General features: G+C 37.9%; 1 long non-coding RNA gene across 3 annotated transcripts in view; it reads right to left on the bottom strand.

Moving 5' to 3' along the window:
* Positions 1-27,674, bottom strand: part of LOC144294169 (uncharacterized) — a 57,883-nt gene extending 30,209 nt beyond the window's left edge. Inside the window, exon 1 of one of the 3 annotated variants that reach the window (XR_013361603.1) lies at positions 27,428-27,674. This is a non-coding gene — a long non-coding RNA (uncharacterized LOC144294169). The remainder of the gene's footprint in view (positions 1-27,427) is intronic. The other 2 variants (XR_013361602.1, XR_013361600.1) reach the window with 2 other exon arrangements.
* Between the last annotated feature and the right edge of the window lie 312 nt (positions 27,675-27,986).

The raw sequence follows: 27,986 nt of genomic DNA, 5'->3' as shown, positions 1-27,986 counted from the left end.
TCACTATTTCTCTCTCTCCTCAATTTGGGAGAGTTATGATTAGATTGAAGTTATGCTGTACTGAGAATTATTCCCTAGATGCAATATGTTCTCCACTGTACATCATGCCAGTGGGTACATTATATTGATATGCCTTATTCCTGATGATGTTAAATTTGGTCACATGGTTAAGGTGGCATCTGCTGCCATGCTTTTCTTTTTCCCCTATAGAGTGCCTGTTTTCCCTTTGCAATTTATAAATATTGGGGTGGGGTAATATTTGGAAGCTGCAAATATCCTTTTTCTACTTCCACTTTTACCTACTTAGTTTAAGCATGGGTCCTGAGGCAGCAGTTAGTACCCTAGTGTTCTGTAGGTACATTTCTGTTATTTTTTTTATTTCTTCTACATTTAATAATTTAAATCTGTTCCTGAAGACAACCTTATCTTTTTTCCTCTTCTTTTCTTTTTCTTTCTTTCTTTCTCCTTTCTTTCTCCTTTCTTTCTCCTTTCTTTCTTTCTTTCTTTCTTTCTTTCTTTCTTTCTTTCTTTCTTTCTTTCTTTTTTTCTTTCTTTCTTCTTTCTTTCTTTCTTTCTTTCTTTCTTTCTTTCTTTCTTTCTTTCTCCTTTCTTTCTTTCTTTCTTTCTTTCTTTCTTTCTTTCTTTCTTCTTTCTTTCTTCTTTCTTTCTTTCTCAATATGGGCTAGTGGATATTTCTTTTAATCTTTTTATTATAGTCTATTACTACATTTTTTTCTTAAATTATCCATGATTTGTCTATTGGACACTCTTCCAGGTTCACTTCTGTGTTTTTTGTTTGTTTGTTGTTTGTTTTTGACATGCTTCATTATTTTTTTCTTTTTCCCTATATTCTGGAACCATCAATACTCTAAATTTCTCTTGGGCTTTTCCTGCCCAATATCTAAAATCTTTTATTTTATCAAGAAGCTCTGGCCCCTTTCACTGAAAAGTATTTAGAATCCAAGATTCAGCTGCTGAGTTGCACTCATTAATAAGCTGATGTCATTGCTTACAGATGCACTAAGCAGACACATGCTAGCATATGTTGTGTGCATATACATAAAAACACATGTATATAAATGTATATACACATAAAATTTTTATAGTAATTATTTTATTGTTGGAGTTCAATTTGCCAACATATAACATATTTTTTATTTATTTTTTATTTTTTAATGATAGTCACAGAGAGAGAGAGAGAGAGAGAGGCATAGACACAGGCAGAGAGAGAAGCAGGCTCCATGCACCGGGAGCCCAACGTGGGATTCGATCCCGGGTCTCCAGGATCGCACCCTGGGCCAAAGGCAGGCGCCAAACCGCTGCGCCACCCAGGGATTCTGCCAACATATAACATAACACCCAGTGCTCATCCCATCAACTGCCCCCCTCAGTGCCTATCACCCAGTCACCCCAAACCCCCCCCCCGCCCACTTCCCCTTCCATTACCCCTTGTTCATTTCCCAGAGTTAGGTGTCTCTCATGTTCTGTCTCCCTTTCTGATATTTTCACTCATTTTCTCTCCTTACCTTTATTGTCTTTCATGAATTTTTCTATTCCCCAAATGAATGAGACCATATAATGTTTGTCCTTTTATGATGACTTATTTCACTAAGGTCCCTCCACGTCGAGGCAAATAGTGAGTATTTGTCGTTTCTAATGGCTGAGTAATATTCCATTGTATACATAGACCACATCTTCTTTATCCATTCATCTTTCAATGGACACAGAAGCTCCTTCCACAGTTTGGCTATTGTGGACATTGCTGCTATAAACATCGGGGTGCAGGTTCCCGGGGTTTCACTGCATCTGTATCTTTGGGGTAAATTCCCAGAAGGGCAATTGCTGGGTCCTAGGGCAGATCTATTTTTGACTCTTTGAGGAACCTCCAACAGTTTTCCAGAGTGGCTGTACCAGTTCAAATTCCCACCAACAGTGCAAGAGGGTTCCCCTTTCTCCACATCCTCTCCAACATTTGCTCTTTCCTGTCTTGTTCATTTTCCCCATTCTCACTGGTGTGAGGGGGTATCTCATTGTGGTTTTGATTTGTATTTCCCTGATGGCCACTTATGTGGAACATTTTATCATGTGCCTGTTGGCCATGTCTATGTCTTCCTCTGTGAAATCTCTGTTCATGTCTTTTGCCCATTTCATGTTTGGATTGTTTGTTTCTTGAGTGTTGAGTTTAATAAGTTCTTTATAGATCTTGGATACTAGTTGTTTATCTGATAGGTCACTTGCAAATATCTTCTCCCATTCTGTAGGTTGTCTTTTAGTTTTGTTGACTGTGCAGAAGCTTCTTATCTTGATGAATTCCCAATAATTCATTTTTGCTTTTGTTTCCCTTCATGGATGTATCTTGCAAGAAGTTGCTGTGACCAAGTTCAAAAAGGGTGTTGCCTGTGTTCTCCTCTGGGATTATGATGGAATCTTGTCTCACATTTTAGATCTTTCATCCATTTTGAGTTTATGTTTGTGTATGGTGTAAGAGAATGGTTTAGTTTCATTCTTCTGCATCTGGCTGTCCAATTTTCCCAGCACCATTTATTGAAGAGACTGTCTTATTCCCAGTGGATAGTCTTTCCTGCTTTGTCAAATATTAGTTGACCATAAAGTTGAGGGTCCACTTCTGGATTCTCTATTCTGTTCCATTGATCTATGTGTCTATTTGTGTGCCAGGACCACACTGTCTTGATGACCACAGCTTTGTAGTACAACCTGAAATCTGGCATTATGATGTCCCTAGCTATGGTTTTCTTTTTTAATATTCCCCTAGCTATTCAAGGTCTTTTATGATTCCACACAAATCTTAAGATAATTTGTTCTAACTCTCTGAAGAAAGTCCATGGTATTTTGAAAGGCATTGCATTAAGTGTGTAAATTGCCCTGGGTAGCATCGACATTTTTACAATATTAATTCTTCCAATCCATGAGCATGGAGTCTTTTTCCATCTCTTTGTGTATTCCTCAATTTCTTTCAGAAGTGTTCTGTAGTTTTTAGGGTATACATCCTTTACCTCTTTGGTGAGGTTTATTCCTAGGTATCTTATGCTTTTGGGTGCAATGGGATTGACTCCTTAATTTCTCTTTCTTCAGTCTCATTCTTAGTGTGTAGAAATTCCACTGATGTCTGGGCATTAATTTTGTTTCCTGCCACATTGCCAAATTGCTGTATGAGTTCTAGCAATCTTGGGTTGGAGGCTTTTAGATTTTCTGTGTACAATATCATGTCATCTGCAAAGAGGGAGAGTTTGACTTCTTCTTTGCTAATTTGAATGCCTTTTATTTCTTTTTGTTGTCTGATTGCTGAGGCTAGGACTTCTAGTACTAGGTTGAACAGCAGTGGTGAGAGTGGACATCCCTGTCTTGCTCCTGGTCTTAGGGGAAAGGCTCCCAGTGTTTCCCCATTGAGAATGATATTTGCTGTGGGCTTTTTGTAGATGGCTTTTAAGATGCTGAGGAATGTTCCCTCTATCCCTACACTCTGAAGAGTTTTGATCAGGAATGGATGCTGTATTTTGTCAAATGCTTTCTCTGCCTCTATTGAGAGGATCATATGGTTCTTGTTTTTTCTCTTGTTGATATGATCTATCACATCGAATGCTTTATGAGTGTTGAACCAGCCTTGCATTCTGGGGATAAATCTCACTTGGTCATAGTGAATAATCTTCTTAATGTATTGTTGGATCCTATTGGCTAGTATCTTGTTGAGAATTTTTGCATCCATGTTCATCAGGGATATTGGTCTAGAGTTCTCCTTTTTGGTAGGGTCTTGTCTGGTTTTGGAATTAATGGGACGCTGGCCTCATAGAACGAATTTGGAAGTACTCCAGCTCTTTCTATCTTTCAGAATAGCTTTAGGAGAATAGGTATAGTTTCTTCTTTAAACGTCTGATAGAATTCCCCTGGGAAGCCATCTGGCCCTGGACTTTTGTGTCTTGGGAGGTTTTTGATGACTGCTTCAATTTATTCCCTGGTTATCGGCCTCTTCAGGTTTTCTATTTCTTCCTGGTCCAGGTTTGGGAGCTTGTGGTTTTTCAGAAATGCATCCATTTCTTCTAGATTGCCTAATTTATTGACGTATAGCTGCTCATAATATGTTTTAAAAATCGTTTGTATTTCCTTGGTATTGGTGGTGATCTCTCCTTTTTCATTCGTGATTTTATTAGAGTCTTTTCTCTCTTCTCTTTAATAATGCTGGCTAATGCTTTATCTATATTATTAATTCTTTCAGAGAATCAACTCCTGGTTTTGTTGATCTGTTCCACAGTTCTTCTGGTCTCAATTTCATTGAGTTATGCTCGAATCTTTTTTAACTCTCCTCTTCTGCTTGGTGTAGGTTTTGTTTGCTGTTCTTTCTTCAGTTCCTTCAGGTGCAAGGTTAGCTTTTGTATTTGAGTTTTTTCCAGTTTTTGGAAGGATGCTTGTTTTGCGATGTATTTCCCTCTCAGGACTGCTCTTGCTGTATCTGAAAGATTTTGAATGGTTGTATCTTCTTTCTCATTAGTTTCCAGGAATCTTTTTACTTCTTCTCTAATTTACTGGTTGACCCATTCATCTTTTAGCAGGATGCTCTTTAACCTCCAAGTGTTTGAGTTTCTTCCAAATTTCTTTTTGTGATTTAGTTTTAGTTTCAAAGCATTATGGTCTGAAAATATGCAGGGGACAATCCCTCTCTTTTGGTATGGGTTATTTGATTTGTGACCCAGTATGTTGTCTATTCTGGAGAAAGTTCCATTTGCACTTGAGAAGACTGTGTATTCAGTTGTGTTTGGATGTAAAGTTCTATAAATATCTGTGAAATCCATCTGGTCCTGTGTATCATTTAAAGCTCTTGTTTCTTTGGAGATGTTGTGCTTAGAATATCTGTCATTTTCAGAAAGTGCCGTACTGAAGTCTCCCAGAATAAATGTATTATTATCTAAGTATGTCTAAAATTGGTTATTAATTAATTGATATACTTAGCAGCTCCCACATTAGGGTCATAAATATTCATGATTGTTAGGTCCTCTTGTTGGATAGATATCTGGGTTGGTGGTCACATATTCTTTCATTTCTTCCTTTCTTGGAATCTCTTTATCTCTCCTTCCATTTTGAATGAGAACCTTGCTGGATAAAGTATTCTTGGCTGCATGTTCTTCTCATTTCGGACCCTGGATATATCTTGCCAGCCCTTTCTTGCTTGCCAGGTCTCTGTGGAGAGGTCTGCTGTTAATCTAATACTTCTCCCCATATAAGTTAGGGATGTCTTGTCTCTTGCTGCTTTAAGGATCTTCTCTTTATCTTTGGAATTTGCAAGAGTCACTATTAAATGTAGAGGTGTTGAATTTTTTTTTTCATTTTAGGGGGGAACCTCTGTCTCTCTCCTGGATCTGAATGCCTGTTTCCCTCCCCACGTTAGGGAAGTCCTCAGCTATGATTTGTTCAAATACACTTTCTGGTCTTCTGTCCCTTTTGGCACCCTCGAGAACCCGAATTAAATGTAGATTTTTCCTTCTGAGGCTGTCATTTATTTCCCTTAACTTATCCTCATTATCTTTTCATTGTTTTTCTCTTTATTCCTCAGCTTCCTTCCTTGCCATCAACTAGTCTTCTATATCACTCACTCTTTCTTCTACCTCATTAACCCTCCTCATTAGGACCTCCAGTTTGGATTGCATCTCATTTAATTGATTTTTTATTTTGGCGTGATTAGATCTAAAATTTGTAGTCATGAAGTCTCTTGAATCCTTTATGCCTTTTTCCAGAGCCACCAGTAGTTTTATAATTTTACTTCTGAATTGGCTTTCTGACATTGAATTGTAATCCAAATTCTGTAACTCTGTGGCAGAGAGTAGTGTTTCTGATTCTTTCTTTTGTGGTAAGTTCTTCTTTCTAGTCATTTTGCTCATTGCAGCGTGGCTAAAAACAAATTGTACTGGAAAAAGGAAGAAAAAAAGAGGGAAAAAAGGGACAAAACAACAACAACAAAACAAACAAACAAACAAAAAACAAGGATGGGTATCCTCTGGTCTATATACTGTAAATCCCTCAACTTCCCCTGGAGCTTTCCAGCACTGCTCAGTCAAGAACCTGCTCTTCCTCTGTCCTTCCAACTGGTCTGCTGGGGAAGGGGCCTGCTGTGCTGATTCTCAGGTGTGTGCACCTGGGGGAGCTGCTCCATCCCTGCCAGGTGCACTGCTCAGTTGGAGCTGTTTATCCAGTGAGGCCTCTGTTCCCTGGTGGCCCTGACCCTCCCAGGCACAAGGTGACACAGGGAGGAACAACAACAGTGGCGGCGGCCAGCTCTCCAGCCCTGGAGTCAGCTGCCGCAGTAACCATCACAGTCTCCCAGTCCACAGGGGCCTGGATGCTTAGGGGGCAGGGGCGCTGACCTGCTCAGCTCAGGGACGCCCAGAGGCAGGAGCGTCTTCATTGTCCTGTGCCCTCCGGGGCTCTGCCTATTCCAAGGGGAATGCAGGATCCTGGGCTGTGTCCCCTGGCATCCTGGGCTCCAGGGCCTGCGCTGCTGGAATGGTGCTTGCCGGCCGTGCAGCGCCCTCCTCCCGGAGCTGCCTGCTCCCGAGACCCTGTGAAGTGCGCTCCAGCCACTCCAGCCCCTTCCCGCACTTGGCTGGCGGGGTGTGGCTTGCTCTCCCCGGGGTGCACCTCCTCTGTTAGTGCCCCTGGGAACCTGGGGGCCCCACTGCCCGTCCTGGAATCCTGCCCAAGTTCCCTGCGAGCGCCTTTCCATCTGAGAAGATTTTTAAAGCTCCTACTTCTCCGGGGGTGGGCTTTCCTGTCCTGGAGGTCCTTGCCCCCAGCCTTAGCCCGGCTCCTCCCAGGGGCCCCTCCCTCACTGGATTCTTTTTTATTTATTTTTTTCCATCTTCCTACCTTATTAGAAGTGCAAACTCTTCTCTATGTAGCGTTCCAGCTGTTCTCTCTTTAAATCTCAGACTGAATTCATAGGTTTTCAGGATGATTTGAAAGTTCTAGGTAAGTTGGTGGGAACAGGTGACTTGGAGACCCTACTCTTCTGCCATCTTGCCAAGAAATCCCCACATCTAAGATTATTTTTTTCTTGCCTTTTTTGTATGTCTCATCATTTTTCATTGAAATGGAAGAAATGGCAGAAATCATATATAGTATAGTGGAGAGTGAGAAAAATTGTCCTGAGTCTGAAAACAGGTATAATTTTCCTCTGTCAAACCTTTAGTATGGGGTTTTAAAGTAAATCTAGTTAGAAGTTGAGCTAACTTTGAATGGGTTGCTGTTACATTACCTCAAAGTTCACCATCAGCTTTAAATTTCTCTGGTAATGACTTCTGTTTAATGTGGAGGCTGGTTTGCCAAAAGTCAGCTTCACTTTCAGCCTATGTCTTTTCTTTGTGGTGTTTCTTGAAGAGCATCTCTTCTGAAACTCTTCCCCCTCTCCTTACTCTATTTCAGGTATATTCTGCTATTATTTGTTTCTCAATGCTTATCAACTGAGCATTGGGAAACCATATTAGAGAATGTTTTCTCTTGTTCTGATATAGCTTTGGTCTTAGGCATAAATCCTTTGGGCTTGGGGGTTGTGGTCTTTTTGTATTCCATTTGATTTTCTTTCAAATGTTATTCTAGACCCAGTTTGAATTTCTGACCCTCCACCAGGGATAGGTTTATTTCCTTCTCCCTCAACTGTAATGGATTTTCACCAGTACCCTAGGATGACAGTGTTTAGATTAAGGTTTGCTTTTTTTATTAGAGTGATAGAAAAGAATCGTTTGGGTAATCCCTTCTCCAGAGGTTGCTGTTCTCTATCCCCAGAGTGCACAACAAAGGGACGTTTCTTAAGACTCGAATATTTTCTGTAAGCGCCTTGTGGGATTAATGAAGAAACAGCCTTCAACAGGTGCAGATTCCCTAATTGTTATGGCCACAAGGGTTTCTCTGGTCTTTGCACACTTGGTCTTTAACAATTTTCCAGCCACTCTGGTTAAACTCTTCCTATCAGTGAATGGTTTCATCAACCCCAGGAAAGACAATTCTCACATTTTATCTTGTGTCCTCCCACAAACACTTTTCCCTCCCTAGACTTTGATTGCCCCATGACCTCAGCTTTCATAATTATAAGAAAATGCATAAACTTGCAGTATGTCCAGCTTGTCTGTTATTGTAAAGGTAGAGGTGATGCTCTTTCCAGTTCTATACATCAATAAGTGTAAATAGGCATTCCCAATATTCTTTAACTCTAATTTTCTGATAATATTTAGGTAGAGAGTGATTCCCAATTAGCTTTATTATAATCATTCGAGATGATTTGGTAAAAAAATGCTTTATGATAATACATGAGCTTTACATCAGCCTTTTTGGGCTAGGATAGACTTTTCATCAAGGTATCTCCTCTTCAAAGGGAAAAGAAGTGAGAATAAGTAAGAAAGACTAGTTTGAGAATTCTACTTGACTCAACTTTATGAATGAGCTCTTTAGAGAAATGCAGAATCTTGATATGTTGTGGGTATAAGACCAACATTCAAATTATTAAAAGCTAGAAGACTTCTGTGTCTCTTTTGTTAGCCTTTGAATCTGGCGAGCTATGTCTTTAGCAGCTATTCACTCTTGGGGCTTTGAGTCTAACTGTGGGTGCATAGAGCAAAGTAGCAAGAAGGCAAACTCACACAACAGATGAGGACCCTTCTGTAAAAACTTAGCAGAGTATCTAGCACATAATGAACATTTGAGAAACATTAAAGAGTAGAACTCTCAGAAGCTAGTTCTCTACTTTTTTTTTTTGTTTATCTCCTCTACTAAATGGCTAATTCCTTGACAAAAGGGACTGCATCTTAATTGTCTTTGGATCTGATATACCAAGTCAAGGCCTTGTACATGGTAAGCACTTGATAAATATTAGCTAACTCCATTTAAAAATAATAATAAATGATTGCCACACTCAATTTATGTTTGTCTCCCTGTCTGTACTGAAATCTCCATGAAGGCAGAGATCTGTTAGTCTTTTTCATTATTCTTGTCAAGTGTCTAAATATGGAAAATTGTAGATGTTTAATAAATATTGATTGTTGGAAATAGTCTCTTTTGACAACTTTCCTCTGCTTACATCTTTAATATGGCCAAAAAATGTTTGCTCCAGTGTTTGAGCTGGATTATATTTCTAGCTCCATCATCAACTAAAAATATAGAATTCTCATTTGGATTTGTTTGCTGTTAAAATGGCTCTGTGTTCTTTGAACAATGTATTCTTTTGACAGACAGAATTACTTGTTACAGATCAGATATGTATAAGGCCTCAGAATAGCTAACCCAAGAAGGGGAACCCTGGACAAGGTAAGTAAGTTAGAATTCTCAGGAAGAAGTCATTTACAGGTTTCGAATATGTAGCTATATAGTCTCATTAAAGGTAATGTTGGCAGTAGTCAGTTCCACTTCACTGAACTTTTCCAACAATTTAATTTGAAATGCTCATAAGAGTAATTGATGCCCAACTCATTGGTGACAAATATTAAAGAAGTTGAACTTAGCATTTATTTCAGATGAGTTTACAATCTGGTAGAAAGAACAAGAGGTATACCCTTGAAATGATATTAAAGGCAAAGTTCCATGGAGTGAACATAAACAAAATTTGAACTGTATCTAAAATGCCCATGTATCTCCAGTTCTAATAGCAGGGGCAAATTGGTGCAAACGTTTTTTTGCTATATAGATAGAAACAAAAAATGCAAGCAAATATCAAAGTATATGATATATGAAATCATTTGCAGAACTGATGGGATTTAGACTTCTTCCTTTCCTTTGATATTAGTTTAATAAATAACGCAGTAGATATTTTACTTTTGAAGGAATAAAGTATGAAAGATTAATAAATGTCCAAAAGGGACACAGGATGCGAAGGAATGGTGTTCTAAATTCAGAGTATTTGGGGTAGATTAAAAGCATCTTTCTTTTATCAACCAGGTGCTCTATGGTAAGTATTCTCCTACGTTCTTCATAATTATCATTCCATTTATTTATTGGAAACATTATAAGTCAAAATGTTAATCATCATCATTTTAGAGGTAAAGAGATTGAGGCCTGAAGTTTGACAAGCAAGTAATAAGGAGCCAGGATTTTCAGTTGGTAACCTAAATCTAGAGTCCATAGCCCTGACTATAGGAGTAAAGAAGATTGCCAAAGTCCACTGCCAGGCCTTGGCAGCTGATAGGAGACAATTTCATGAGAACTAACTCTTGGAGAAAGAGAGGAGATATGAAGGCACAGAATTAATGTAAAGCTTATGAAAAGTGGAGGACACAAACAAACCCCCAAATAATACATTTTAAGCAATGGCCCATTGCAGTGATTCAGAGGGAGGAGTTAGGGTAATTCCTATAAGATCCTCTAGTCCAATAGGTGCATAAATTCAGACTTTGAGTGGGAAAGGTATTTTGGAAGTTCCCACTACTCTGGAATATAGAGATGATGCTGGATCCCAGGTAACTCCTTGTTTAACTCATTGGGTTCAGGTATGCTGTATGGGCTAGGGGTTCGCATATTATCAAAGACTGAACATAACAAACCTTTAAGAACAGGTATAAACGTTTAGGTATTAGGACAGTGCAACTGGAAACTACAGTTATGTTATTCACACATTATATAATTTCAAATTTAATGTTCATTTGAAGATATTGTTTACTGTGCCAATCTTAAATCTCTGGAAACAACCAGTGGCTAATTAAAGAGACTGGGAATATTATTTCAAAAGATATATCCTCTGAATCACATAGTTAAAAGTAAAAATTCAGTTTGGGAAACACCTTACATGTTGATTTATCTAAATTGCTAAACAAGATCACTAACAAAGGATAAAGCTAGTCGGACACTAGAATAAACGAAATTGGATGTCTATCCTGTTTTCATTTTTGGGAAATGTTAGATATCTTCTCACTATAAAGTTGTTTGCTTTTATGCACCACTCTAAACCTTCCTTAACATTTGCAGGAAAAATTAGCTTGAATCCTGTATCTGTTATATATAGTGGAACTTCATTACTACATACCTGGCATTCTGACAGAAGCTGAAGAAAAATTAGTCCCAACCATTTATCAATGCTTGCATTTAAGAGGCCATACCAAAGTATTCTTCCTACCATCTTGATTCATATTATGTTCCAAAGGGAGAACAATGCAATCTACTTGTGGCTGCATAAACTGCATGAGATATTGCACTAAACACATTCCTTGCCTTTTGCAGAACAAGCTTGAGACTAGTCTATTTTATGGAGTAAGGGGACATAATTATTTCATCACGTGTTTGTTTACTAAAACAATTTTTATGAAGGGAAAATTCCCCTACAGAATCGGCTCCTAAAGAAAGCTCTTGATTCATGCCCATTGATAAAACTGTCTTATATCTTCTGCATGAGGCTACAGGTTTGCAACAAACTCCATATTTTTTTTTCAAACTCCATATTTTATGACTAATTTGAAGCTATTTGATTCAAATACTGCTGAACTTAGTAGCTTCTTCCCCTCAGATCAACCTCCACCCTTTTAAAACTGCCAAATTGAAAACTATCATGAAGGCATAAATAATTCCTGGTTGTTATATTTATTTAAGCAGACTCTTGCTTTAGGAGTCAGACCACATTCCTGAAATCTCACATATTTTCTACTTTCACAGATAAAACTTTAAAAGTTTTAATTTGGGATGAAATGATGAACTGCGGGGAAAGATGAGAAATCTTTGAAAATATACTGGGGTAGTCATTCGATGAAAAGGGTTAAAAACAAAGAGTCCACTGATTTTAATCCTAAGAATAAAATTAACTTTTCCAAGCTGAGAGGTTTTAAGCAAAGGTTGAAGTTTGCCGATCCTCTTTGCTTTGTTGTCGTTTTTTTAAATAAGAGAAGGCATAACTCTTGCAAATGAGGTTATGTATTAAGTTTCAAAATGTTATAAAATGCTGTGTTATGACTATTGCCTTATCTTGTTCAATTATTTTCCATTGCATTTTATTCAGGTCAGAATGTCACAGTGATGCGCTCCTATAGTTATGTACACAAACTTGAACCCAACATTGTTCTAGGTTACGTAGACAAAGCAATAACCTCTCTTGCAGTTCCAATGAGGGGAGCAGATGAAAACATAATATATCAGGTGCTGTCAAATGCTTTAAAGAACAAGAGCAAAGAAAGGAAAGAGTAAATGATGAGGAAGTGTACTATTTTGGATTGGGTAAATGGAAAAGTCTTTGCTGATAAGGTCCCATTTGTGAATAGATCACAAATAAGTGAGGGAATAAGTTAAGTAATGAAAAATGTTGCAGAAGAGGCATAGGAAATGCAAAGGCACTGAGGCAGAAGCATACTTTTTGTGCTTCAGGAAAACAGGTAGGTCACTGTAGATAGAACATGGTAAGCAAGGGATGCCTGGGTGGCTCAGCAGTTGAGTGTCTGCCTTTGGCTCAGGGTGTGATCCTGCGGTCCTGGCATCGAGTCCCACATTGGGCTTCCCATGGGGAGCCTGCTTCACCCTCTGCCTCTGTCTCTGCCTCTCTCTGTGTGTCTCTCATGAGTAAATAACATCTTTACAAAAAGAACATGGTAAGCAAGGGGTGACTTGGTAGAAAATGAAGTTGGAAAGCAAGGGGCAAGGTGATGCAGGGCCTTGAAGGCTAAGTTAAAGAGTTGAGATTTTATTCTGGGGAAGATGTAAAGCATTAGAGGATTCTGAGCAGTGGAGTGACATGATCTGACATGGATTTTTCTATCTGTTTTCTGGAGAAGAAACAACAAAGGGGTCAGAGTGGAAGCAATTATAAACAAAAGACCAGAAGGCAGGTGATAGAAGTAGTGAAGATAGTGACAAATGATCAGATTCTGAATATATTCTGCAGGCAGAGTGGACAGTATCCTGCAAGACTGCTTTGAGGGGCATGAAAGCAAGAGTAGCTAAGTTACATTGCTGTCTATAAATATTATAGATAATTATTTGAAAGCAATGTTTCCAACCCACACAAATGTTTATCCTAAGATACATACAAAGTTTAGTTTACTTCTATTTTACTTGACTTTTATTTTACTTTTGCTATATTTTCACCTTAGTTTTACTTTATTTTAACATTTGAGATCTCAAGAACATAGAATTGAATTAATTATGTATCTTTGTTCCTGAAATATCATTATCATTAAGGCAGGCAAGCTCTATTTTACCTTACTTAACTTTATTTTAATATTTTAGCCCCCATTATCTGACTCTTGTTTTCACTTTTACCTTTTCCTCTCATACACAGTAAAGCACATCTGAGATTTGTCCTCATATATTTAATCTTTGAAAAATATGTGGTGGTATTTGTATCTAAGATATCATGCTATAGATTGTGTTTTCTTATTTCTTTTTTGATGTGACACTATATTTAAAATAATTTACTCATGTTGTTTTATATGCTTTTAGTATTTTTTTCCAGTGTTGCAGAACATTTTATACAGGGTTGTGAGTCAACCATTTGCCAAGTTATCTATAATGTTTTGTATAGCTAAAGGTGCTGCAAGGCATATCCTTTCACATGTTTCTTTATACTCTTAGGTGACAATTTCCCTGGGTAATATGGCCAGTAATTAGTTTTAGTTTAATTTTTTTTTTTTATTTAATTATGATAGTCACAGAGAGAGAGAGAGGGGCAGAGACACAGGCAGAGGGAGAAGCAGGCTCCATGCCCCGGGAGCCCGACGTGGGATTCGATCCCGGGTCTCCAGGATCGCGCCCTGAGCCAAAGGCAGGCGCCAAACCGCTGCGCCACCCAGGGATCCCTAGTTTTAGTTTAAAAAATATTTATCAATACATTAAAAATGAGTTATGCACAGTCAATAATTATTTCACATTAGTCAATTTTTAAAGGATTAATAAGTTCATTTTTATTGATATAGTGACAGTTTATAAGGTTATAGATTACTTTAGTACTCAGTTTTGGAAATTTAGAATTGAGACTAAGAATACTTCCTAGGTATAGAGGGAACATATCTCAATATAATAAAGGCCATATATGACAAGTCCATGACTATCATCATACTGAATGGTGAATAGTTGGAAGTCCTTCCTCTAACATCAGGAATAAGACAAAGGTGCCCACTTTCACCATTTTTACATAGTATTGGAAGTTCTAGCCAGAGCAAGAAGGCAAGAAAAAGAAATAAAAGAGATCCAAACTGGAAAAGAAGAAATAAAACTGTCACTATTTGCAGATTATGATGTTACCTAGAGAAAACCCAAAAGACTTCATCAAAAAACTGTTAGAACTAACAAATGGATTCTACAAAGTTGAAGGATAAAAAAAGATCAATACCCAAAAATCTGTTGTATTTCTATGCACTAATAAATTATCAGAAAGAGAAATAAAGACAACAATCTCATTTACAATTGTATCAAAAAGAATAAAATATCTGGGAATAAATTTAACCAAAGAGGTAAAAGATCTGTACGTTGAAAACCACATATTAATGAAAGAAATTGAAGAAGAAACAAATAAATGGGAAGGTGTTCTGTGCTCATGGATTGGAAGAATCAATATTGTTACAATGTCTGTATATCAAAAGCAATCTACAGATTCAGTGCAATCCCAATCAAAATTCCAATAACCTTTTTCAAAGATATAAGGCAAATAATCATAAAATGTTTGTGAAATCACGAAAAAGGCCAAATAGCCAAAGCAATTTTGAGAAAGAACAAAACTAAAGACACCATGCTCTCTGATTTCAAACTACACCACAGAGCTTTAGTAATTAAAATAGTATGGCATTGGCATAAAAACAGATACATATATCAATAGAACAGAATAGAGAGCCCAGAAATAACCCATACTTATATGGTTGATTAATTTATGACAAAATAACTAAGAATATAGTGTGAAGAGAGGATAATTCTTCAATAAATGGTGCTGAGAAGATAGCCACATGCAAGATAATGAAACTCAACCACTATCTTACACCATACAGAAAAATTAACTCAGAATGGATTAAAGACCTGAATGTGAGACCTGAAACCATAAATATTCTAGTAGAAAACATAGGAGCTTGACATAGGTCTTGACAATTATCTTTTTAATAAGACATCAAAAAAGGGGGAAAAATGGGGGGGGGCGGAGGACTACATATATCATCATTATGTACATACATGAAAATGAGATTCATATTTCTTTTTTTCAGTAAAAAGGCAATTCCTTTAACAACGCGCACATGTTACCATGTCCAGTTTTAAGACTTGCCGTGTTTCTGTGTAGCTTGGAATCTGCTGCTGTGCTCCTAAAGTAAACAACAGTTGAGCCTTCTGAGGTGCCTTATGTGTGTGTTTGCTCACAGAGAGTACAAGCAGCAGATTATTTCCCTGCATTCCAAATCCTTGATAATCCTGAGTGCCCTCCAGTATGGGCCATGAAAAGGCAAAGCCTGAAATTTTCTAGGATGCTAAGGCCACATATCAAGATGACTAGCATTGCTACTCCCCTGTTCCCCATGATGGTTATGCACATTCTTAAGAGAAAACGAAATGATAGCAGTTGATGATGAAGATGATGCAAGCAGATAGAAATGCAAATGTTGACACTCAGCAAATGAAGACTCAATCAAGGAATCCCTGAGGAAGAGCAGAGTCTTTCACTCCTGATGCTAAATTTCTTCAGATGTCCCAGCCAAAGGAAAGCTCATGCGTGGCGTTAACATTTGGCCTTACCAGTTAACTGTCAAGACTTTGATTTAATGTCTTTCTGCTAGCCTTGTGGTTAACATAGTAAAAAATAAATAAAATTTTAAAAATAGACTGAAATTGGAATAAAAATCCTAAAATGTTAAAATTTATTCTCCTGTTTTAATGAAGTAGTGGCTGGTTTCAGCTAAACAGAATTAACTGCTTCCAGATTAGCTATGTTGTTTCACAGTGACTGGCAAACCAACAGTGGTTAGGAGGGTGCATTCTGAAGCCAGACCATCTGTACTTATGTTTTGGCTTGTCGCTGCTACCATGTCCTTGAACAATTTTTTAAAACTTTTTCATGCCTATTTCTTCATCTAAATAATTAAGAAAAAATACCTGCCTAGGTTTTTATGAAAATATAATGATGTATGTCCAATGACAGCTCCCCAAACATCACTAATATAATCAATTGATAAGACAAAACTGAGTTTATTGATCCTATGAAAAGCAAGAACACCACCTCTACAGAGGTGCAGTATTATCTCACTTTAAGAAAGTCAATATCACACATATATAGAGAACTTGAGTTTGGGTGAAGGCAGGAGCTTGGTCAGGTTTGGGTGAAGACCACATTAACACTGGGTAGTGTTTTAGGATGGGTAGAAATAGCAAGTTCAGGGTTCTGAGACATAAAATGTTCATTGATGCTTTTTATTAAAAAGTGGATGAATTGTTCTGGAAGTTTCTATAATGAACATTCAAGTTATTGGTCTGGAGGAGAGTGTCCCAAAATGGTCAAGTAGTGCTATTGTAGACAGTAAGCTGTGCGTGTGTGTGTGTGTGTGTGTGTGTGTGTATGTATGTTGGGGGGGATCTTTAAATGGTTCCAGTATCTAGTTAATGTGAGTAAAGTACTTAGCACATTAAGTTATGTACTTAGCATATGGTAAGAGTTCAAAAAATATCGACTCATACTTTTCTTAGACATATTCAACTGCATAGAAAAATTACAAAATGTAGAACTGATAAAGCTAAGGCTACTATATACCCAGTTTTATCCATATAGTTGATAAAATATGCAACAAGTACTCAAGAATGTGGTAAGGAGACAAAGGGTAATAGATTAGGAATTAGGAAAACTGACTCTAGCCCCATCTTCACTGATAATGATTTATAGGACCATAAACAACTCAGTCACCTTTTTCTAAATCTAGTCTTCCCTCTTAATAGGAGTAGAACTGATACCAGTACCTATATGCTGAAGGAGTCTAATTATATGATGTCAAAGCCTGCCCATTTCTAAGAGTCTAAGAAGTCTTATTTTTACTTATGTACTGTTAAAATTAAAACTCATCAGGCTGAAAATGACTAAGAAGTGAAGAAATAAAACATTGAGTGCACCACATTTCCTGGTGTGTGAAGCCTTCAAACGGTAGGGAAGGTACTACTAAAAGTGTATACTCCTCTTCTAATTGCAAGGGCACCATTTGATGTAAAGTGGACAAACTTAAGAAATATCTTCCAAAAAAAATTAAAAAAAAAAAGAAATACCTTCCAGCTGGTTCATGTTGGTTGAAGTTAGAATGTAGACATCTCTTGCTAATAAAAATAATCTAACTTAAGAAGAAAAGTTGTTAGGGGGAATTAACTTAGGCTGTTACTCGTTTCATTAGAGTTTAAAAAATGTTTCATAAGTACTTTGTACCAGATACCCTGTATCTAACACAAAGTTCACGCCTTGAAGGTATGCATATTTAATTGAGAAAATAGACAAAGAATAGAAACAAGTAATTGGATTGCCATATATTTTTTGATAAATATAAGTGCTATGAAGAAAAATTAAACCTAAAGCAGGTTTACAGAGAGGCTGAGTGCAAGTTATCATTTTAGGTTGGAAGATGGAGTGCCTTTTCTAAACAATGTTTGAATAGAAATCTAGTGAAGTAAGTATGAGATATGAAAATCAGGGTAACAGCATCCTAGGCAGAAGAATCTCTGAGGAAAAGTAGACTTGCCATATCCAAAAACAATGAGGAAGGGGCTAGGGTGGAGTGATTGAGGTAGAACAGGGGGAAGGTAGTCAGGATATCAGTCATGTAGGGACATTTAGGAAAAAGAGAAAGGATTATAATCTGAGGCTATTAGGAAATGTCATCTGAAGTTTTTAACTGGGAGTGTGGGATAATCAATGTAAGTTTTGAAAGGGCCATTCTGATGGTACAGAAAACACAGATCATAAGAAGCAGAAATGCAGGCACTATTGGAGCTGCAGGGCAGAAGTGGAGTCTTGGGTAAGGTGATGAGGTGGAGATGGGGAAAAGTGATCGGATTTGGGATCTATTGAAATAGATGAATGGAATCTACTACTGGGGAAGTAAGAGGAATTTTGCACAACCTGAGGCTTTGGCTTGAGCAGTTGGTTGAAGGGTGCTGGTGTTGACTTTGATGATGAACTGAGGTAAGGATCAAGGAAATCTTCGGAGCAAGAGAGGGTGAAATTTGTATAACCTTTTGCTTTGTGTCTGCTCTACCCTACTAGGGTCTGGTTGTAGCAGCCCACAGCTGGCCTCAAGATGTTGTTTGTGTAATTACAAAGGCAGTTCTGCTCCCCAGTTATCTCCTCTGAGTGCCTGAAAATCTTTAAGTGCTAATATGGATGTAACACACACACACACACACACACACACACACACACATATCCTTTATATTCTTGAGGTGGTGAGAAAGGAAACAATAAAGAGAAAGTGGGAAAGTGGGAAAATCTAAATATATGAAGATAAACATATATCTGCCTCACAGTTTTTCCTGAAACAAGCCTGAGTATGATCTACCAAAAGCAGAGCTTTGCCATAGCAACACATATGCAGGGGAAATGCCATTTTTAACTATCATATATTCTGTTGCAAATTGATAGTGAAAGGTAGAAAATGTTCCTTTCATTGAACAAATTTTATTTTATTCCTAATGGGTAGAAAATGTCTTCATTTTTAGTAGCATCATGACATGTAAATAATTAGAAATAATTAGAATTCCTGGTGGAGTATACTCAGTAAATGCTCATTTTCTTTCTCTACACCTTCCTTTGGCAAACCACATAGTCAGGTCTTAGAATATGGCTTCTTCCATTCATGTCTTCACTGTCCCTTTCTAGTTGGGTGTCTTCGGACTCCCTCAAGGGACTATCAGCCAACTCAAATGGCTATTTGCCTCAGAGTGCAACAGATGATGGCTTTGTACAGGTAAAAGTAATCCTTAATCTTAATAGGACACTGGACAATGGTGACATTCTGGGGAAGCTCAGAGAGTTGAAGATTTAGAGCTTCCTGTTGCATCTGGGTTTTCTGAAGCTGTTTCAAATATTCACATGAGGGCACCTGGGTGGCTCAGTGATTGAGGGTCTGCCTTCAGCTCAGGGCATGATCCTGGGGTCCCGGATCAAGTCCCACATTAGGCTTCCTGCACGGACCCTGCTTCTCCCTCTGCCTGTGTCTCTGCCTCTGTGTGTGTCTCTCATGAACAAATAAAATATTTTAAAAAACCACAAACATTCATGAATCTGCATGTATAGAAAGAATTGTACAAAGTGTAATGTTGAGCTCCTTTGAACAAAGAAAGTCTGAAATACAAAGATGAAAACAAAAGTTTTACTTTCAGTATTTAGTCCATTAAAAATATATATCTTTATAAGCATTCCACAGCAGGGTCATTTTACAACTGACCATCAAGTTCATCCAGGAAAGCATTTTTTTTTTTTAAAACACAACCAATCTTATACCTTATTCATGCTCTGGTAGAACTTTTATTAGTGTCTGGTCTCACTAACCATAAACTCTTCCATGAAGCAGAACACATCTAGAGACTCTAAGATAAAAGAGCACAAGAGTTCAGAAGATACCTCCAAAACTTAAGTTTGTAAAAAAAAAAATGTTGTGCTATTACTGTGGTTTTTTGTTTTTGTTTCTCTTTTGGTTTTCTTTTCATAAAATTTTGGATAGCAGCTTTTTCTCCTTTTCCCCATATCCCAAAAACAGAGAAAGAAAAAAAGACTAATATTACTGTCAGAGATACAAACATCTTTTTTCAAATAATGTAAAGAACCACAAGCTACTAGGTGAAGACAAAAATCATAAGTCAGTTTGTCTCAAAGTAGTTCATATTTCAGTCAGCAGAAGTAGTAGCTGTGATACCAGGTCCAGTGAGCAACCACATCCCCAAGCTCCTATACATTCCTAATGCTGGGAAACCTACAACATGATTTTGATATTTTCTGAGTAATTTCTTAAAACTATTCAGTATGATATAGGAAAATAGCTCTTCAAATATACTCTTGAAGTCTTTGTGAAGTCTGTGTTAAGAATTTTTAATTACAGTATTCAAATTATTCTTGTTAGTACTAGCTCAGGTTTAGAGTAAGTTCACCAGATCTGCATAATTTTTGCTAATTGCAGAACTTCTTTTATTTTTTAAGGATTTGTTTATTTATTTACTCACAAGAGACACACAGAGAAAGGCAGAGAGGCAGAGATGCAGAGAGAGGGAGAAGCAAGCATCCTGAGGGGACTGGATTCCAGGACCTGGGATCACACCCTGAGCCCAAGACAGAAGCTCAACTGCTGAGCCTCCCAAGCATCCCAGAACTTATCTCCATATATGTTCTGGCTAAGTGTTTTCATTAAGGAAAAGGAAGCCTTCCTTTGAATCTCTTACAAAATTCTCCTACTAGCCACTAGATAAATGTCTCTGTGAAAGCTTATAACACATATCATTAAAAAACAATTTAGAAATTACCTGTGGAAAAAAATTTTCTTCCTAAAGTCTATATTATAAAATATTTTAAGTTTTCATATTTTTTAATTTTTTGTATATTTTATTTATTTACTCATGAGACAGAGAGAGAGAGAGAGAGAGAGAGAGAGGGGCAGAGACACAGGCAGAGGGAGAAGCAGACTCCATGCAGGGAGCCCAATGTGGGACTCAATCCTGGGTGTCCAGGATCACGCCCTGGGATGAAGGCAGGCGCTAAACCACTGAACCACCCAGGGATCCCAAAATATTTTAAGTTTTTAGAATTTGAGCTTGTCATCAACTTTTCATCAGTAATTTTAATATTATCTGAATTATTCTCAGTATTGTCTTATATAAATAAAGGAGATGAAGTGTTTCCTTTCAAAGTACTCACAGTCAGGTGAGTAATTAGAGATTATTATTGGAAATGTGCAGTGTTTATACTTTTTCTAATAATTCAAAAGATAAAATATTGTCATAATTCAAGAAGAATAAAGGAGTCTTTGAGGAGTGCATCTTTGAATGGGGACTTTTGCTAACCACAGGAGTCCCCCTGGGAAGGTATCATACCTTCAAATCCATGTCACCAAAGCATAGCCCATCAGAAGACCAGGGTGTTTACCTCAATACAGGTCAGCCAGATATCACCACATAACTAAATATGTATCTTTAGTTCAATACAGGTATTTATAAAGAAAACAAATACATCAATTTGAACTTAAATATCAAATAAAATATTTTCAGTTCTCCAATAGTTAAGCATACAGACTTAGATGATATATTACAGCATATATCACAACCGAATAGCAAATAGTCCTCACTAAACTCTCTGAGACATCTGTCTGATTGTGTCTCTTTTCTGGTCATGGTTCCATCTTGTTCCAGTTTGTCTAATCTCATCTAAGGTGGGACCTCCTGGAAGCAGAACCGTAATTTATTGTGAGAGTGATCTCAGGAGAAGCAGACGTGAGAGAAACAAGATGGGGCAAAAGAAAGAGCTTCTTGAGGATAAGGCTTCCTGATCCTAGATCCAATGGAGCCTCAAAGCATGAATTGCCCCACTTTGATGCCCTTGGATCACTCATTCATTGCCATGAGCTATTTTTTTGGGAGGTTACAAGAAGTAAACTGCCGAGTAGTTTCTGTCGACCTGGGGTAATTTGAAGACAAGGGGAAGCTTGGAGATGAATGCCACCAATCTGGTAAAGGGAATCTGTGCAGTGAACCAACTATGCCTACTATAGGTTGGCCACCTACATCAGCCATTCCCATACAACAAGCCCACTCACATCAGGCAAAACTGTAAGCTTCCTTACAACTGGAGCACAAAGCTGTGTGTGCAAAGCAAGAACAAAAGATAACTTATGCTTGGGAAAATCCTCTAACTGCCCTAACATGTCTGGGAAACATGACAACTGCTGTAGCAGGAAGGAGCATAGACCCGTTGTTCTACATACAGGCAAAGAAAACAAAATTATATCAGTTGAATATTAGGAAAGCAAGATCCCAGGTTTCTGGGATCGAGTCAAGCACCGGGCTCCCTGCTCACCCAGGAGTCTGCCTCTCCCTCTGCCCCTCCCTCTCTTGTCCTTTAGAGCTCTCTCCCACAAAAATAAATAAAATCATAAAAAAATTCTTTCCTTGGTGACTCCCAACTTCCATGTAAAAAAACCCAAAACCTTCCTGGATTTAGTAATGTGGACTAAAATATTTTCCTTTGCCAAAATGTAATAATAATTGGTATTTATTGGGTACTTGAAAGATTCTGGACCCTGCTCTGAGCAATGTATGTTCATTGTTTCATTTTATCTTCATTCAGCACATAAAGTTGGTAATTTAATTATCATCTGCAGCTTCCACAGAAAGAAACTGAGGCAAGAGAACATTAATCAACTTCCTGAAAGTTACCCAGCTGGGGGTAATAATTTGAACCCAAAGTGGTGCTACTAAAACTTTAATATGCACATGAATTTCCAAGGGATCTTATTAAAATGTAAATTCTGATTTAGCAGATCTGGAATAAGATTGCAGAATGGAGATATTGTATTCCTAAGAAACTCCCAGATCATGCAGCTACTTGTTAGCCAAGATCATGATCCAGGGACTTCATTTTTACTAGGAAGAGTCTAGAAGATATCATTCTGCTTTCCAAAAATACTTCCTATGAGGATGTGCCCAGCAGTTCTGTATTTAATTGTTCCATGCTTACTATAAATAAGTGAATTTTATTTTATCTCAAAATCACTCATATTTGTCATGATGTGATGCTATGAATGTTTGTATTTACCTAAAAATTGTTTAGCCTTAAATTTGAGGATGAATATAGTATCCTTAAGCAGTTAAACATCTTCACCAACAGGTTGAATTCATGAGTCTTAGCTGATCCTGTATTTGGCTGCCCAAGACAGGCCTTAATCCTTCAGAAAATATCTAATTTGCAGTCTGAAGCACAAAGCTGCAAATAAGAGATGGCTGCTTGGCTGCTTGTTGCTTGCTCTTCCTCTCATCCCAGAGGACTCAAACTGCAAGGAAATGGTAAATGCCTTCTATTCACACTGTCTGAATAGAGCAAGGGGCCCCCGTATATTTTATTGGAGGGACTATGATGTGGAGACTTCTTTCTGTTTTATTTTCATACTGGGTATCATGGAAAAAACAACAACCCTCCAACATGTTGTAATTCCTCAAAATATGTTAGTGATATCTAGATGTGCACAGTAATTAACTCAACAGTTAATTGCCAAGTGTCTACATATGTACCAGACACTGTGCTGGATGCTGCGGATTTGATAGTGAACAAGGCTACAATGCCCAACAATGTCCAATGATGAAGTTAGATTTAGCTTTGACAGTAAAGAATGTTCCCAATATTCCCAGACTTAACACCTTTATTGGCCAATTATAGAAGCTTAGGGAAAAACGTCCTTCTTCAGCCCCTGGCTACATCCCTAATCCTGACCAGCTTTGTGTTACTGTTGGTATTAGCCTGGATTCCAGGGTTGCCATATAAAACAAACATCATCAGGATGTTTTCTAGCTTGATGTAAGACTAAGAAAAATCTGTTCATCCATTTAGAAATATTAATATGAGAGTTAAGTGTGGAAAAGTGATTACAGCTTTGCACTTGGTCGCTCAAGCTTTGAGTTTGGTCCCAGCACACTGGTGGGCTCTGCTACTTATCTGACTCCCAGCAGCTCCATCCAGTCTGCTCTCTGAGGGGCCTGTTCAGCACACAGGCTCCCAGGTGCCTATAAACAACCCATGTAAGTCTGTGAGTCTTACTCAGATACACGTAAGATTTTTCTCTAGGGTTGAGATGGTGGAATTTCATTCAGTTTGTTATTTAACTACCCTACCCTCCAACACATGAACTCTTTCCAGCAGGAACTATAGAGATACTGATTAAGCAGCAATTAAACATCCTTACACTGTCATTATCTTTCCTTAAGTAGCCACTTCAGTCATGAGGAGAGCATTAACTAAATCAGAATTTAATTTTCCAAGGGTGTAGGTAGGCTTTCAATTTTCTTGATTCTGGGTTTGTCAAAAGGAACACAGAGCCTTTTGTTTATCCTAAGAGACCCTTCAGATTGAATTTCGCATTCATAGGGATGGAGTTTCTGTCTTTAGATAACAATATTTGTAAAATATATTTCCATCCGACAGTAAAGCTGTGTCTGCAGGGAAGAAACCACATTTTGAATGGTCTATTAGTGCTCCGTCAGGGCAGCATTGATTGGGCAAGCAGGTGGCCCATTGATCAGCAGTGACTCTGCCAAGGCCCATGACCTCAGGATGGCTTCTGTTTGTTTCTTAACCCATTGTGAACTGTGGACTCAAAAACTTAAGACTTTCTGCAGACTTTTCTAGGGAGAGATCTACTCAGTTGTCTCTATTCTCTAGACTGAGTCCCCTTTCTAGTTATTCCTTCATGCTACTCCCAAATTGGTCTTCTTGTTCAGGATGTTTAATGGTTATACTTCAATGTGGTAAGGACGTTACTAATGCTGGGACCCATGTTCCACAGGCTATGACGATTTGGGAGCCTGAGATACTCTGGAAGGAAAATAGAGGGCAGTTTGATTTGCAGAGTGTAATGTGATTTTGTTCTGTGGCATGGTTCCAGCTACCGTTCCAATTCATCTGTGCCTCTGATCTACTTGCCAGCCAGCATCTTCTAGTCCCATATTTTTTGTCCCTGTAACTAACTGACCAAGATGGTTCCCATAAGTAGGGCCTCTGTAGACTCTATTCTTACTATTTGCTTGTTCTTTATTCTGAACATCCCACATCTGGCTTGTTTCATTCATTCAAATATCAGCTTAATGTCTTCTTAGTGACGTTAAGAAACTTTCAGAGTTTCCAACGAAAGTCCTCACCCAGTTACTCCTTTCATTTTTTTTTTTTTTTTGTATATGTTTTGCATGAGTTACTCCTTTCATTTTTTTAATATTTATTTATTTATTTATTCATGAGAGAGAGAGAGAGAGAGGCAGAGACACAGGCAGAGGGAGAAGCAGGCTCCATCCTGGGAGCCGGATGCGGGACTCGATTCCGGGACTCCAGGACTGCGCCCCTGGGCCAAAGGCAGGCGCTAAACTGCTGAGCCACCCAAGGATCCCCTCCTTTCATTTTTTTGATATGTTTTTCATGAGTATTTTTGGCTTCATATTTTGATTTTCATGCTGAAAAACAAAATAATTTTCATCCTGGATTCAGTATCTTTCCTAGTTTTCTTCTATAATAGTTTCAACTTAAGTCTAGGACAAGAGGTTTCCTGGGTTTATTGGCAAAGCTCAAATAGACCTTAAATAAGTCATATGTTATTCCAAATGCTTTTGGTAATTGAATAAGATGGGAGGTCACTCCCCAACCAACATCACTACTAAGAAAGCTTGGATCCTCAAAGACCAATATGAAGACCTTTCATATTCAGAAAAGCTAGATTGCTTATAGCCAACATTATTTTTTAAAGAGTACGACCTGAAAGAGCCCCAAAGCACTGGCAAATGGTGCCTAAAAAAATTTAGATTAAGTATGTTAGTTATTGGGAAGATCACTATTGGGTCCCTAAAAAACATTAGAGCCCTGAGGTTGGTATTATTACCCCTAAGAGTTCCCCAGGGCCTTATCCAACTCAAAGGCCTGAGATTATTGAGAAAGCTTCTAAAGAACTTCCATTATGCAATTCAATACAATTCAGTAAGCATTCATCACATGAGCAGTGTCCTGTGGGATAATACAAATAGGAAGAAAACTTAGCCTTTGCTTCAAAAAGTTCACAGTCTAATGCAAGAGACAGACACATAGATTTATGATTAGGAGCACCAGGCACATTACAGAATAAGAGTTCTAACCAAAGAACCAAGGAAAGACAAAGAAGAGATGACTCCCAGATGGTACAATCTGGCATGCACCACACTGTTCATCACGTAATATATTTAGGGAAAGTGGCTTAAAATGTCACTCATGTGCCAGTGTTGGATAGATTGTCAGTCTCTAATTCAGCATTTCAAATACTCCTAGCTTCTGATGAGCTTAGCATTCTTAACATTAGGCTAAGAATAGCATAAGGCAGGCAGTGATGCCTGAGATCAGCACTCTGATTCCACTGCCAGAGAGCAGGGAGGAATGAGGTGCTCCAGGCTGTCCTCAGAAACTGATAATTCAATACTCCTTCATTTGAAAAGCTGTTTACAATTGCCATCTGTAAAAAAAACACTTTTATACCATTCAACAAATTTGGAAAAAGTGTTTTTTTTCCCAAATTTAGTTTACTCTCTCCACAATCTTATCATTTCTAGTATCCAAAGTTCCAAATTATTGACTAAGAGTTATGTTACTAAACTAATTTTGTAGTTACAGTATATAGCCTCTGCTTGAGGAAAGCATTAAAGCTCGTTCCTACTTGAATAGCACACATTAAGGTGCTTTACTCCATACTATCTCTTGGCTTTTATCCCAGGTAAATTTTTAGAAATGGTATAATTCTTTTTTTTAAATATTTTATTTATTTATTTTAGAGAGAGAGAGAGTGAGGGGAGGGTCAAAGGGAGAGAGAGAATCTCAAGCAGAGTACATGCGGAACGTGGAACCCAACTTGGGGCTCAATATCACCACCCTGAAATCATAACCTGAGCTGAAATTATGTTGGATACTTAACTGACTGAGCCACTCGGGGCCCCCCAGAAATAGTATAATTCTTTATAACATTTTTTGGATACTTGTCCTTTACCTATGTGGGTTTTGCGTCTTTTTTTCTTTTTAAAGATTTTGTTTGTTTGTTTGTTTGTTTGTACGAGAAAATGCATGTGAGTGGGGGAGGGGCAGAGGGAGAGAATCTCAGGTAGACTCTGTGGTAAGCATGGAGCCCAACATAGGGCTTGATTTGACAACTCTGATATATTGTTGACCTGAGCTGAAACCAAGAGTTGGTCACTTAAGTGAGCCACCCAGGCACCACACCCATGTGAGTTTTGTGTCTTTACTTTCCCAATTGACTATGTTATAAGCTTAGAATCCAAACAGACAAGTGACTTTGGGTGACAGTTACCTGAGAACCGTTTCCTTTCTAATTAGCCACTTTCCTCTACATGTGTATCTCTTAGTAAGATATAACAGTGCAGAAGTCCAAGAGGTCCAGTGGTAGTGTCCAAAAGTGTTCATGGTGTCTAAGAATGGAAGCAACTGGTTCACCATGTATATATCTATGGAGAAAATGAGCCCAAAGTACTTGTGCCAGAGTTGAGTCAGGGAAAATAAAATAAAATTGTATATTTCAGTAAAATATTTGGAAAATAAAATTATTACTTATATCAATATGTTAAATGAAATTTTTTTATTATTCCTCACATGTTAAGAAGTTGTTTAAAACACATTTAGTAGGATATTTAAAGTAATCTTGATATCATGTGTCCCTAAATTCTATTGAATTTTACAACCTTCTACAAAATATTTTTCACAACCATGTTTATCCTCCCTAGAGGGATAGATTGTCATTACCTTGTAATTGGAGCACAGTGCTCAAGTCTGTTTCTATGTCATCAGAGATGGGTTCTATAGTGATCAAGTATTCTATAGAATGCAGAAAGACAGGAAACTGTATATTCAGTTGATCTGAGAGAACAACTAGGGCAATATTAATCAGAGGAACTTTGAGTATGATCCCTTCTTCTATTTAAGTGCCCAGTGTGACTTCACAATCTGTAGTTAAAGCCACAGTCACAGCAAGGGGACATAAGGCTCTTGGTAATGTCTTCCTAATCTACCTTTCCAGCTCTGATCTACTTGTGGACTGAGATGGAACATTCTCCCTAATCTTGCCTTAATGAAAACTTGCTATTACAGATTTAGCCACATTCTTTGGTTCGCATACAATTTTCGTTCATGTTCTTTCTCTATTTTGAATAAGTTTCACCCTTTTGTTTGTTTTTTCTTCAAGGTATAGCTCCTTTGATATCTTAGGAAAGCTTTCCTCTAATGATGCCAGGCATTTCTACTCTGTTCCGGGAGCACTTGACTCAAACTGCTGTTACTAATGCTTACCTCAAGAAACTAGTAT

Source organism: Canis aureus, chromosome 22, assembly GCF_053574225.1.
Source record: "Canis aureus isolate CA01 chromosome 22, VMU_Caureus_v.1.0, whole genome shotgun sequence".
In the NCBI taxonomy this organism is placed as follows: Eukaryota; Metazoa; Chordata; class Mammalia; order Carnivora; family Canidae; genus Canis; species Canis aureus.
The sequence above is the reverse complement of the archived record's forward strand: the minus strand, read 5'-3'. Positions and strand labels throughout refer to the sequence as shown.